The sequence below is a fragment of the Myotis lucifugus genome, unplaced genomic scaffold, assembly GCF_000147115.1.
Source record: "Myotis lucifugus unplaced genomic scaffold, Myoluc2.0 scaffold_126, whole genome shotgun sequence".
Classification (NCBI taxonomy): Eukaryota; Metazoa; Chordata; class Mammalia; order Chiroptera; family Vespertilionidae; genus Myotis; species Myotis lucifugus.
The window spans coordinates 980,859-992,931 of record NW_005871174.1 but is presented as its reverse complement, the minus strand read 5'-3'; the positions used below and the strand labels follow the sequence as shown (position 1 = coordinate 992,931).

Sequence of the window (12,073 nt, the reverse complement as noted above, 5' to 3'; positions counted from 1 at the left end):
TGTTTTCCATTGATTATTCAGGAAGCCTTTCTGCATTTCAGTTGTAATTCCAGGTTGTTCCTGGGAGCATGTCCGTGCAGCATCCTCCTACTCTTTCACCATTTTTAATCTTCAAAATATGGATTTTTCTTTTGAAAAATTTAAAATTAAGATTGTTCTCTTGGGATTGATTAAGTACAATTCACCTTAGAATTACAGAATTTTTTTTTTTCATTCTCACCTGAGGACATTTCTCCATTGATTTTTAGAGAGTAGAAGAGAGAAGGAAAGACAGAGAGAACCATTAATGTGAAAGAAACACATCGATTGGCTGCCTCATGTATGAGCCCTGACCAGGGCCAGGGCTGGGGAGGAGCCTGCAACCAAGGTACATGCCCTTGACCAGAATAGAACCCACAACCCTTGGGTCCTCAGGCTGACTCTCTGAGCCAAACCAGCCAGGGTCAGAATTTTTAAAAGTGTATATATATGTATACATACACACACACATACACACATATGTACATATATATACTGGCCAAGTAGCTCAGTTGGTTGGAGCATTGTCCTGATACACCAAGGTTGTGGGTTCAAGCTCCAGTCAGGGCACATACAAGACTCAACCAATGAATGTGTAAGTGGACAATAAATCAATGTTTCTCTCTCTCTCTCTCTCTCTCTCTCCCTCCCTCCCTTTCTCTTTTTCTCTAAAATCAATCAATAAATAAAGGAAAAAAGTATATATATATATATGTATATATGTGTATATATATACATATATATATATATATATTTTTTTTTTCAAACCCTAAAATGAATTGATGCGATAGCTGTGTGATATCACCCTTATTCTACATGTCTTACTTTACCAATCCATTTCAAGTAATTTCTAACTATATGCGGTATAGGAGGAGGTAAGGAAGGGCAGGGAGCCTATATCAGGGAAAAAATGATGGTATACTGAAAAACATATTTTGCCCTTTATAGATATAACTACCATTTGTCTATATGGTATTCTCCATCAGATACCACATAAATATCACACCAAGTGTAGAGTGGATGAATATGCAGAAAATCCTGACTATCACACTTCAAATCTTTCCCAGGAATGTCCTATCTTTCATCCATTAACACTGCCTTAGGCAAAGGATGTCTTGTATGAACTGCCTACAAATAACAAACCAAATATTTAACACTTGGAGTTAGCTTTGTTTTTTATAAAAGTCTTTATAGCTTCTGGCTTCATTTTCCTTTCAAAGAAAAATAAATGAGTTGACTGTATCATTGTAGCTAAGGAATGTCAATTCTTTCAGTGTTCAAGTGATAGGGCAAGGCCCAATTGAGATCATTTTACTTGGTACTTAGGGCAAGTAAAATAGGTGCTGATAAAAAATGATTCATTCAGAGCAGCTATTACTAGAATTGTTAGTCTATATCACAAAACAGTGGGAGGAGGAAAATGCATTAGAAGGTTAATAGTTTTAGAAAGACAACTCAAAAGTGAAAATTTGAGGTAATGTAAAATCTGTTAAATAATCAGCAGGGTCTAAGAAATTATTTGCTTCATTATTCTGTTAACCATACTCATATAATGTTAAACCAAAAAGTTGAAAATGAGAAAATCTAACTCACCCACTGGTTATGTTAAACAAATATAACTCTATTTTGACATTGTACAGTTATACCCGAATAATGTCCACATAGTGAATTTTGACATATTATAGTCACAGCCTAAATGATACCTATAAAAATAACTGACAGAAAAAAGGAAAAAAATGAGCATGTATTCTCTTTTTTGATAAACCTCTATGTCTTTGTCTTTATTCACATACTGATGAATATATTATAGTGAATTTCAAATTTTAATATGGTTGATCAGTATAAAGATTATAGTATAGTTGACTAGTGTAGTATTTTATTAACTGTCTTAGTAGATTTTTGAATTGTGTTTCAAGTCAGGAAGGAATGCATTTCATAGGTGAATAATTATTTACTCCAAATACAGATTTTATCAGCACAGAAAACAGTGAAAAGAGGATGTTAATAATATAGGCAAGCCATTTACCAATATTTTATGACGAATTTATAGTAAGGCAAATATAACCTGGAACAAAATTAAAAGCATGTCATTTTCTTTTGAGTAAAATCCCTTAAAATAATGTTTAGATCTACAGTAGGAGGTATAATATCATTATATATATAATACTACATATTTTAATCAAAAAACAATTTATAAGGTCAGTCATTTTTATTCTTTAATATAGATAGTTCTCAGGTTTCCATTCTTGGCACATAAAAAATAGGAAGTGTTTTTCTATGTGGCAAATGAACTCATGAGGAAACTCTTGAATATCTCCTCTGTAGCCCCAATTTCAAGTCAATAGATTAAATGTCCACATTGTTCGCAACCAAGTCACAGCTGTCTAAATTGCTTCGGAAATGTTTAGCAGATTGCTTTATAGCAGGATGACACAGTTTGAACCACAGTTTCTTGAATACTTCTTGCTGAGAGCTTATCTCATTCAAATGATGAAGGCAGCTGAAGCATGGTATATGAATCATCCACATTTTGCTCTAATAACGGAGAACTTTAGGAAGCTCTAGTTGTTATAGGCAACACAGTAAAGCAACTGAAATGTGGATCTTACATTTTGCACCATTCAAACTGCTTGCGTAAGTATGTGTGCAGTGATAAGATACTTTAAAAATAAAATTTCATTTGGTGAAAGGCTTACTGTTAAACTGTAAAAGCAATACACAGATCATGTGACTTATCAGCATATAAAAATAGATATGCAAATGACTGTAGTTTTCCAAAATAGTATCTTTAATAGGAAACCCTTCATTATAAAGTGATATAGTTTAAAGTTGTTTTTATAAGTAGCACTTATTTTTAATTAGAACTTGCATGTCTTTTCAGCCATACCTTAATAAGCTATATGTATGAATATGAAAAATGGTTACATATACTTGTATTATAACAAAATTATCGAACAAGTTCTCAAGTACTTTATACTCATAATGAGCTTTACATATATACTAGATTCTGTGATTACAGAAGTCTATGTTTTTTTTTCACTCAAGAAGTGAATAATTATAAAAGGTAAACTTTGTAATAAATCAGTTTAGAGAATTTAAATGAACTATTACAGAAGAATTCTATCAATGAATTTGAGAAGTGGGCTTATCTAAATATCCAGCTTGGAATGTATGTTCAGTTATCTATTGCCATGAGTATCTATTGATTCCCCACCCTAAAACAAACAAACCACTAGAGTATGCCCATAAATTGTATGGTTTAGAAATCTGGATAGGACATGTAAGGTTGTTTGTCTCTTTCCATGATGTCTCTGGCCTCAAATAGGATTCCAACATCTGGTGACTTGAATTGATGGGGACTGGAATAGCTGAGACTAGAAGATCTATTACCATAGCTTGGTATGGTAATAGGATATATGGTATCTTCAATCACCTGTCTGGTGTCTGGGCTGGGATGATCTGAAGGCTGGGCTGTACTGTTGCAAGAACACCAACATATAGCCTTTCCACAAGGCTTTGGCTTCTCACAGAATAGTGGCTGGGTTCTAGAAAGCTCAAGCTAAGAGAACAATCATATGCTAGGAGTGTCAAAGTATTTTATTTGTCTTTTAACTGACACAATGAATATATTTACTCACCATCTTAGAGAATGTGGTAGTTACAGATTGAAAGCTTGCATTTTAAAGCCTGAGTAGAACAATTTGCTGATTGCAAAAATCATTGACTATAAAGCTATGTGATGGATACTGTGAATTGTCCATCAAAATCCACCCTGACCCTCTTGTTCGGTAAAACAGTTGTGGGTGGGCTTATGACTAGTCAGAGAGCACATTTCTTAGCCTCATTTGAAGCTAGGTGTGGTTAGGTGACTATAGTCTTACAATAGAATGGGGTCACAAATATGTTAGCTTTGAGCCTGGGCCTTAACACATAGGATTTATGAACCCCCAGGCTCTTTTTTACTTCCCACAAAGTAGATTATGGAGTTCTTTGACCCAGCTTCAAGCCTGTAGTTGAGAATAACACCATGGTGATGGTAGAGCAGTAAGATAAAAGACACTTGGGTCCCTAGATGGCATTGTGGAGCAGAGCCAGACTAATAACCTTGGATTAATAATCTTATGCAATCCTTGAGAGGGAGTAACAAATGTCAGTGTTCTTTAAGCCATGTTTGGTGTCTGTTAAAAAAGTTTAGCTTTACCCTAATTCAGATAGTAAATATGTATTAATGAATAATAGCTGGGAGCTTAAGAAATGATGGTAGGGAAAGCCACCTCCCTGTTGTTCACCTCCCAAACCCTTTAAAATGCTTGGTATAACCAATATTAATTCTTTGTACCTATTGATTTTATTTTCTGCCATTTTACAGTTGCAGAAGAGCTTTCCTCTAGAGCAGGGGTTCTCAACCTGTGGGTCGCGACCCCTTTGGCGGTCGAACGACCCTTTCACAGGGGTTGCCTAAGACCATCCTGCCTATCAGATATTTACATTACGATTCATAACAGTAGCAACATTACGGTTATGAAGTAGCAACGAAAATAATTTTATGGTTGGGTCACAACATGAGGAACTGTATTTATTTATTTTTTAAAATACATTTTATTGATTTTTTACAGAGAGAAAGGTAGAGGGATAGAGTTAGAAACACCGATGAGAAACATTGATCAGCTGCCTCCTGCCCACTCCCTATTGGGGATGTGCCCGCAACCAAAGTTCATGCCCTTGACTGGAATTTAACCTGGGACCCTTGAGTCCGAAGGCTGACGCTCTATCCACTGAGCCAAACCAGTTAGGGCAGGAACTGTATTTAAAGGGCCAGAAGGTTGAGAACCACTGCTCTAGAGGACGCACTAGTAGTAAAATAGTCATGTTTTACATAAACTTTCCATCTCTCTATTCCTTTTTCATTTTGACAAGGATAGCCAACATTTTTCATGTACCACATTGATGTTTCACTAGAAAAGCCCAGCATCTTGTAATTATATTGGCATGTAATAGATCTTAAACTCTGGAGACAAAGAGGTCACATTTCCATATTCACGAGCAGAGAAACTGTACTAATCCAGAGGCAGTTGTATAGGTTAGAACAGCAGTTCTCAAAGTACGGTCCAGGAGGTCTGGTCCGCAAGGTCAAACCTATTTTTATAATAATACTAGAAGCCCAGCATGCGAAATCGCACGGCTCCGCTCACCCTCGCTGGTCTTTGGTCATTACGGCATTAGGGCCACTGGGTTTTTATAATATAAATTATGATGTCGCTTGCCTTTTCCACTCTTATTCTCCTACAGGTGTTAAGATAGAGTTTTTTCAGAGGCTGTGTGACACGGGATGAGGTCATCACTCTGTTGGCTAATAAAATGAGCTTGTATATCCTTGTGTTTTAAAAATTTCTCAGCTTTAACTTCTAATATAGTAAACATCAGAAGATATAACTCACATAAACAAAAGCTCTTTGGAGTTTTAAATAATTTTAAGAGGATCAAGGGATACTGAGGGTTAGAATAAAAAGTTTAACTTCTCAATAGTGGTTAAAACATACTTTATTTTTCTTTACTTCAAATACATAAAATTCAAAATGTTACCATTCATTTGATTATGTACCAAGCTTGGAAAATGGTGTTTTCTGGTATCCCTTTCAGAAGAACATGTATATTTTGAGGAGATATTTCCAAACAATCTTATTTGGAATAACACTTGAGAATCAGAAGAATCTAATTGGTTAAACTGTAACAGCCTAGAAAAGGAACAGAATTTCTTGTTAATCTACTGAGAGTGGAAAAAGAGAGGTAGTCCCAGATTCAGGATAAAGAGCATCATCCTATACAGTAAAAGGCTAATATGCAAACTGACCAAACGGTGGAACGACTGGTCACTATGATGTGCGCTGACAACCAGGGGGCAGATGCTCAATGCAGGTGCTGCCCCTGGTGATCAGTGCGTTCCCACAGGGGAGTGCCGCTCAGCCAGAAGCCAGGCTCATGGCTGGTGAGTGCAACAGCAGTGGTGGGAGCCTCTCCCGCCTCAGCAGCAGCTCTAAGGATGTCCAACTGGCAGCTTAGGCCCGCTCCCCACGGACATCAGTCAGACATCCCCCAAGGCTCCCGGACTGTGAGAGGGTGCAGGCCAGGCTGAGGGACCCCCTGAGTGCACAAATTTCGTGCACTGGGCCCCTAGTATACTATATAGTGTGACCCCTCTTAAATCGTTGGTACCAAGTTAATGAATTCATAAATTCTTGAGGAGAGTTGATATTCGGGTAATTGGTCATGGGTCGAGCTTTAGGTCTATATCAATATAGGCACAGGCAGTGGGGAAGTGTTTTTGTGGGAGAGAAAAGGAGGCAAGCATGTGTAAACAACCCATCAGAGAATCAGAAAAACTGGATTAGGGAAACAGGCTCTTGACTTTAGAGCCAAAAAAGTGGGCATTCAAGGCAAACTTACCTAATTTTCTGAGGGACAGAGAGTCCCTGGCTGAGCATTATCCTAAAATATTTCTGTAATACGTATAGAATACCACACACACACACACACACACAATATCTACTCATAAGACACACCCTACTAGGCCACATAAGATTCCTGTAACCTCACTAGTGGCTTTAAGTCTAGCAGGAGAACAAGATATGTTACAAGACACCACAAGGAAATGTAAGTACCCAAACAGATTTATCAACAAAATGCTGTGGGAAGGTTCATACCAGGTTTAATATATACTTATTGTTTATAATTTGTATGTTTGTTGGTGTTAGAATCTTTTGGGAATAATAAGTAGACAGGATAGAGAAGGAGTCATTGAGAGAGGAGACAGCACTAAATAAATTGTGTTGCTGGTCCTACTTATTTCTACCCTAAAGCCAGAATTGTGGTGTCACTCTCTGATGATTCTTACTTTGGTTGAATGGCTTTGTTAGAGCTGCTTGCTGAAGCACGCGCGCACGCACACACACACAAAATTTGCTTCAACGAAAGGAAAGATTATGGGAACACAGAGAACCTAGGAAGAAACACAGTATAGAGTAGCTGAACTTCCCACAGACTAGAACAAGCAAATGCTAAAACATCAAGAACCAATTCTGCTACATTTCTTCCACCTTCCTGGGAGAAATAGTCTCTCATCTCTGCTTCTCTTTGCACATTAGCAGAGCCTTTTATCTTTTCTTTTCCTTCTGCCATGACAATGGCAATATCCTAGATAGAGACTGCTCTGTTAGCCCAAGTACAGTGAAGAAGACATGGAGCAGAGCCGTAAGCATTTTGCACGAAGAGATAAGCAAACCTTATTGTAGGCCACCGAGATTTTTGGAATCATTTGTTACTCATCATAACCTATCCTATCCTAACTGATACACATGGCTTATAAGTTCTTGCTTATTGCTCCATCTCTTTGCTATAGCCCCACTAGCCTTTTAGTACTTACACAATTCTCCCTCCCATTTTAGATCATTTATCTGTTATTCTGTCTCCTTGGAAAGTCTTTAACACATATTTTTGCCTAATTAACATTTACTCCCCAGTGAGACCTCAACTTACCTGTGAAGTACTCAGGAAAGGATTGCGTGACCTATATTCAAAGCCCCCCGAATTCACCTTCTCTGTCATTATGTCTCCTTAGCTAAACTAAAAATTCCATGAAGACAGATATCAGGTCTGCCTTGATCAGCACTATATTCTCAGTGACAGGAAGGAAGAACTTTTTTCTTTTCCAAAGAGTATATTTTTCTGCATCTTTGTACATATGGCAGAAAATGGCCATTCTAGCCCTAGAACCGTAGCACCACACACTGCAGGGCCACCAGTTAATCAACATTCCAATGTTCTGTTTCCAGATTCTTGGAAACAGAATTTTGTTGGCTTGGAGATGTTCTATCACAGTCCACCCCAAGGTTACTGAAATTTCTAGGTCAATCAGAATCAACATGGCTACAGAGACCTGTTCTCTGGTAATAGGGGCAATTCTCAGAGAAGGGGATGTGGGCTGAGAAGACATCGCAGAAAATACCTGCTACAGTCGCTACAACTAGTTTACTCTTCTGTGTTCTTGACTTTTTTTTTTTTAACTATCTTCTTCTCAAAATTATCCTCATACAGCACACAAAGGAACAATCTCTACAAGGGATTTCTTAAATAAGAAAAGAGTGATCAAGTCGTTCTGATTCTGTCTCCCTGAGTTCTGCCTCTCCTTTGGTAATCTGTGACTTTGATTACCACTGCTACTTCACTACTATCCCTTAGGAGTAAGGGGTTACTCTTCTTCTTCTTTTTTTTTTTTTTAACATTAACATCAAAATAACACCACCAAAATTTAACTTCCTTCTATTCTCTAAAAATGCTTTTGGGATAAGCTAAAATTGGGGAAAAAAAACCAACCCACTTTACTAATATTAAGAAAAAAAAAGGGGAAATAAAAAATGCAAGGCAATAAAAACAGTTTGGTTCACAAAGTAAAGTTTTTTGACCCTTTCCCTGTATCATCTAAATATCTGAAAGTCTGTTTCTCACCAATACCACAGAAAACAAAACAAAAATAATGAAATTCAACACTACTAGGATTTTTCCTGTAAGATTTTTCACTTTAAAAAGAAAAATACAAGGTAACACTTTCTATCCAATTTTTGTTAACTGAAACTATTTCTATATGTTTGGTAATTTCTAATTTTTAAAGGCCTTTAAAATTGCTATGAAAAAAAATGTAAAGGTGTCTGCATAACTAGCGATACAATCCAGATATATTTGAAGTCTTTAACTTCTTATATGGACATGTGTAAAAAAACCCTTTCATTTGTTTTATTGGTAATATAAATTAGAACATAACTTCAGATGAACTACACTTAGGATTCCCTAAAAACACTTGCAAATAGGGACTGAATACAACTCATCTGAATCAACACGATATGAGTTTCCATGAAAACTTTTTCAAGTGTGCTTCATTCTGATAAGTGTGTTCCATGTACTATTACTTCCCCTTACCTTGGCCCTGAACAGAGACTATGAGATGGGTAGCAGTTTTTAGCTTAAATTAAACTAATTACTGTTTAAACCATTACATTTTCCAGATTATCAAGCAGTTTTCATTTTGTCTTGATCTCCTTTTTGTATTATACTACTTTTCCCAGCATAACTGATCTCAGAAATAATTCCTATAACTTTAAAAATTTTTATTTTTGTTGTTTACATTTGATATATACAATTAAAATTATTATCAATACTTGTTTTAGCACTAGAAATATGTAAAATTTTAAGTGTTTTTCTATGGTAAAAATTTTGAAGGGCATATAATGCTTTGAGTTCTGTTTAAATGAGGATTCTATTTTAAAGTACTTATAGTGGCATGGTCTAGGACAGGTGTGGGCAACCCCTGGCACGCGTGCCAAACATGGCACGCTAGTAACTTTTGCTGGCATGCGAAACCCTCTCTTATAATCTTTCATTTACAATTTTTTTCTTAATATCGACTTTTTTTTCCAGATAAATTCAGTGTAGGTGCATCTTAGATAAATAATTTTACATAACAAGATATTAAAGATAATTAAGATATTAAAGACCATAGACATGGATTGACGAGAGGGGGAAGAGCAATTTCTATGCCTCTGCCTTAACTCTCCCTGCCTTCCTAGATCCTACCAGTGTTTTGGTTTCATCCACATACGCTTGTGAATCTTTCTCAGTGATGAATTTTGTTAAGTCTCGTAATAGGAGTAGCCTGACGGATGAAAGTAGTAGCTCGTGCATATCTCTGAAGGTCACGAAATATAAACCTGATGTAAAATTTCTGTCATTAGTGATGCTGCAGCACAAGTCCTACTGATAATATCAAACGGAGTCATAAAGTTTTCTGTTGGACTATCAGTGTACATTAAAAAATAAATGTATTTTTCATCATCATATACTGTGTTTTTGTCGCTCGAATGAATTTTATTATTTCTTCAAGGTTCTTCACATACGTACACCTTAAGAGATATCAAGTAGGTGTAACATGTTCTCAAAAAATTAGGGTTGGCACACAGAAGAATTTTGAGTCAGAGATTCTGCTGGTTTTGGCACACACTCACAAAAAGGTTGCCCACCCCTGGTCTAGGACTAGGTTAAAAGAAATAGGACTGGCAATTAGGAGATTTAGGTTCTAGGCTCCATTTCTGCCACTAAATTGCCGTGCTCCTAATTAACTAAGTAAATTATGGCTTTTCTTTTTTTCCTGCTTATAATAAGAATTAGGCTAAAACTCCATGGTGCTAAAAATGTGAATGTTTTCTGTATTATATCTAAATTTATTTTTAAAAAGAATACCCATTGACTATATTTCTCAGTCCTTACATAGGTCATTTTAAATTCCATCATTGCTAAGCAGCTACTATGTGCATGCCAGCAATATTAAATCCATTCTGGAATAAGGGAAGGCAAAAATAAGCCAAATACATTTGCATGCATTTAATGCACTGAATTGTACACTTGTAATTGTTAACATGGTAAGTTTTGTTATGTATATTTTATCACATGCAGTGCTCCCCTAACATTTCATTCCTACCATTTAAAATTGCATTATCGAAACAGATTGGTTTGGACCTCAGTCTGTTTCTCTAAAGGACTCAATCACTCCAGGGACAAGAACTCTTTTGTAATCCTAGCTGTTAACTCCAGGGCCTTAGAACACTCTCTGTCTGGCTCTTAGTTACCAGGGAGGACATTTATAATCTGGCTTTTTCCAAGAGTTGTTATTTCATATATTTTAATTATTATTTTCAACCAAGGCAATGCATCAAACATATAAATAGCTGTAAAAACTTTTGAAATACACACCAGAAAAATTCTTTTTCACATGTCATGAGTTGGAGTTCAGAAAATCTGGTCACAGAACTCCAGACCTTCAACAAATGTTTGTCAAATTAATGCATGAGACTTGAGAAGACAAAAAGATAAACATTAAATCCCAGCATAAGTCCAACAGATCTTACACAGAGTGTAAGACAAGAACATAATGGTATACATACTTCTTAAGAAGCATGCCAACTAAGCCATTATTGAAGTAGCTATCTAACGAATCCCTATCACTTTCTCCCAAGCAGCTTTTAACAAAGCCATTGTATTTCAGCCTCCGATCATCTAAAGGTAGGCAATTGCCTAGAATAATATCTATTCAGTGCTCAGACAAAACAAAAGCTACCTGTTGGAAACTTTATTGGCATTCCTGGATACTATACAGTCATTTAAAGAAAAACAACAACCCTAAATTTACACTATTTAGCTATATGTCACTAACAGGCTAGCTTGGATGTTTACTACACCAAGGAGAGTTGGCTTTTTTCCCTTTCCTGGCTTTTATCCTGCCCCGCCCTCCTTCAGTTTAAATTCAGTTCAAACACTTCAAGAAGCCAGCTAATTAAATCCTAAATTCTGTGCTGTTCCACCGACAAAAAACATAGTTCAGCGCTTGGGAAAAGCTCGTTCTCAAAAAAGACTGTGCGTTAAAAGTTGCCAGATATCGCGAGCGGCTGTTTCTTCAAAAGTGCAGACCACACCCCAGTGGAGCCCGGTGCACCTTACGGGTCCAAAGGCGCGCGGGGGAGGGGGAGGGGGAGGGGAAAGGGATGGGGGGAGGGGAGAGGAGTGGGGGGAGGGGAGAGGGATGGGGGGCGGGGGAATAACCTATGCGGTTTGAGTTCCGAAACTCCTCGGATTGTGGGAGTGAGGAAGGGGACCGTCTACGTTAGGCCTAACCTTCAGCAAGAAACGAGACAGCGGGCTGGGGAGGCAGCGAACAAAACAGAGCGAGCAGGCTCCGCGCTCCGGCGGTGCCCGCGGGGGCCGCTGAACGGAGCAGGAGCCCGGGCGCGCTGTCTTCCTCCTCCTCCCGCCGCCCCAGGGCGAGCCCGGCGCTCTCCTCCCGTCCTCACCCCGTCCGCGTCCACAGGCAGCCCCCACTCGGGTCGGAGCCGCTCGCCCCACCTTTCCCGCCCGCGCGCGCGGCGACCCCGGCCGTCACGTGTCCCGGCAGCCGCCAAGTGAGGCCGCTTTTTGCGACGCGTGACAGCTAAATTGTGCGACAGGAGGAGCTTAC

At 37.9% G+C, this 12,073-nt stretch overlaps 1 long non-coding RNA gene across 5 annotated transcripts in view; it reads right to left on the bottom strand.

Annotated features, from left to right (window-relative positions):
• Positions 1-12,003, bottom strand: part of LOC106698007 — a 31,440-nt gene extending 19,437 nt beyond the window's left edge. For 4 of the 5 annotated variants that reach the window (XR_002830535.1, XR_002830534.1, XR_002830536.1 and 1 more), the window contains exons 1-4: positions 11,910-12,003; positions 10,816-10,914; positions 6,911-7,015; positions 5,602-5,753 (exon numbers count right to left, since the gene is read on the bottom strand). This is a non-coding gene — a long non-coding RNA (uncharacterized LOC106698007). The remainder of the gene's footprint in view (positions 1-5,601; positions 5,754-6,910; positions 7,016-10,815; positions 10,915-11,909) is intronic. The other variant, XR_002830537.1, reaches the window with a different exon arrangement.
• Positions 12,004-12,073: the final 70 nt, after the last annotated feature.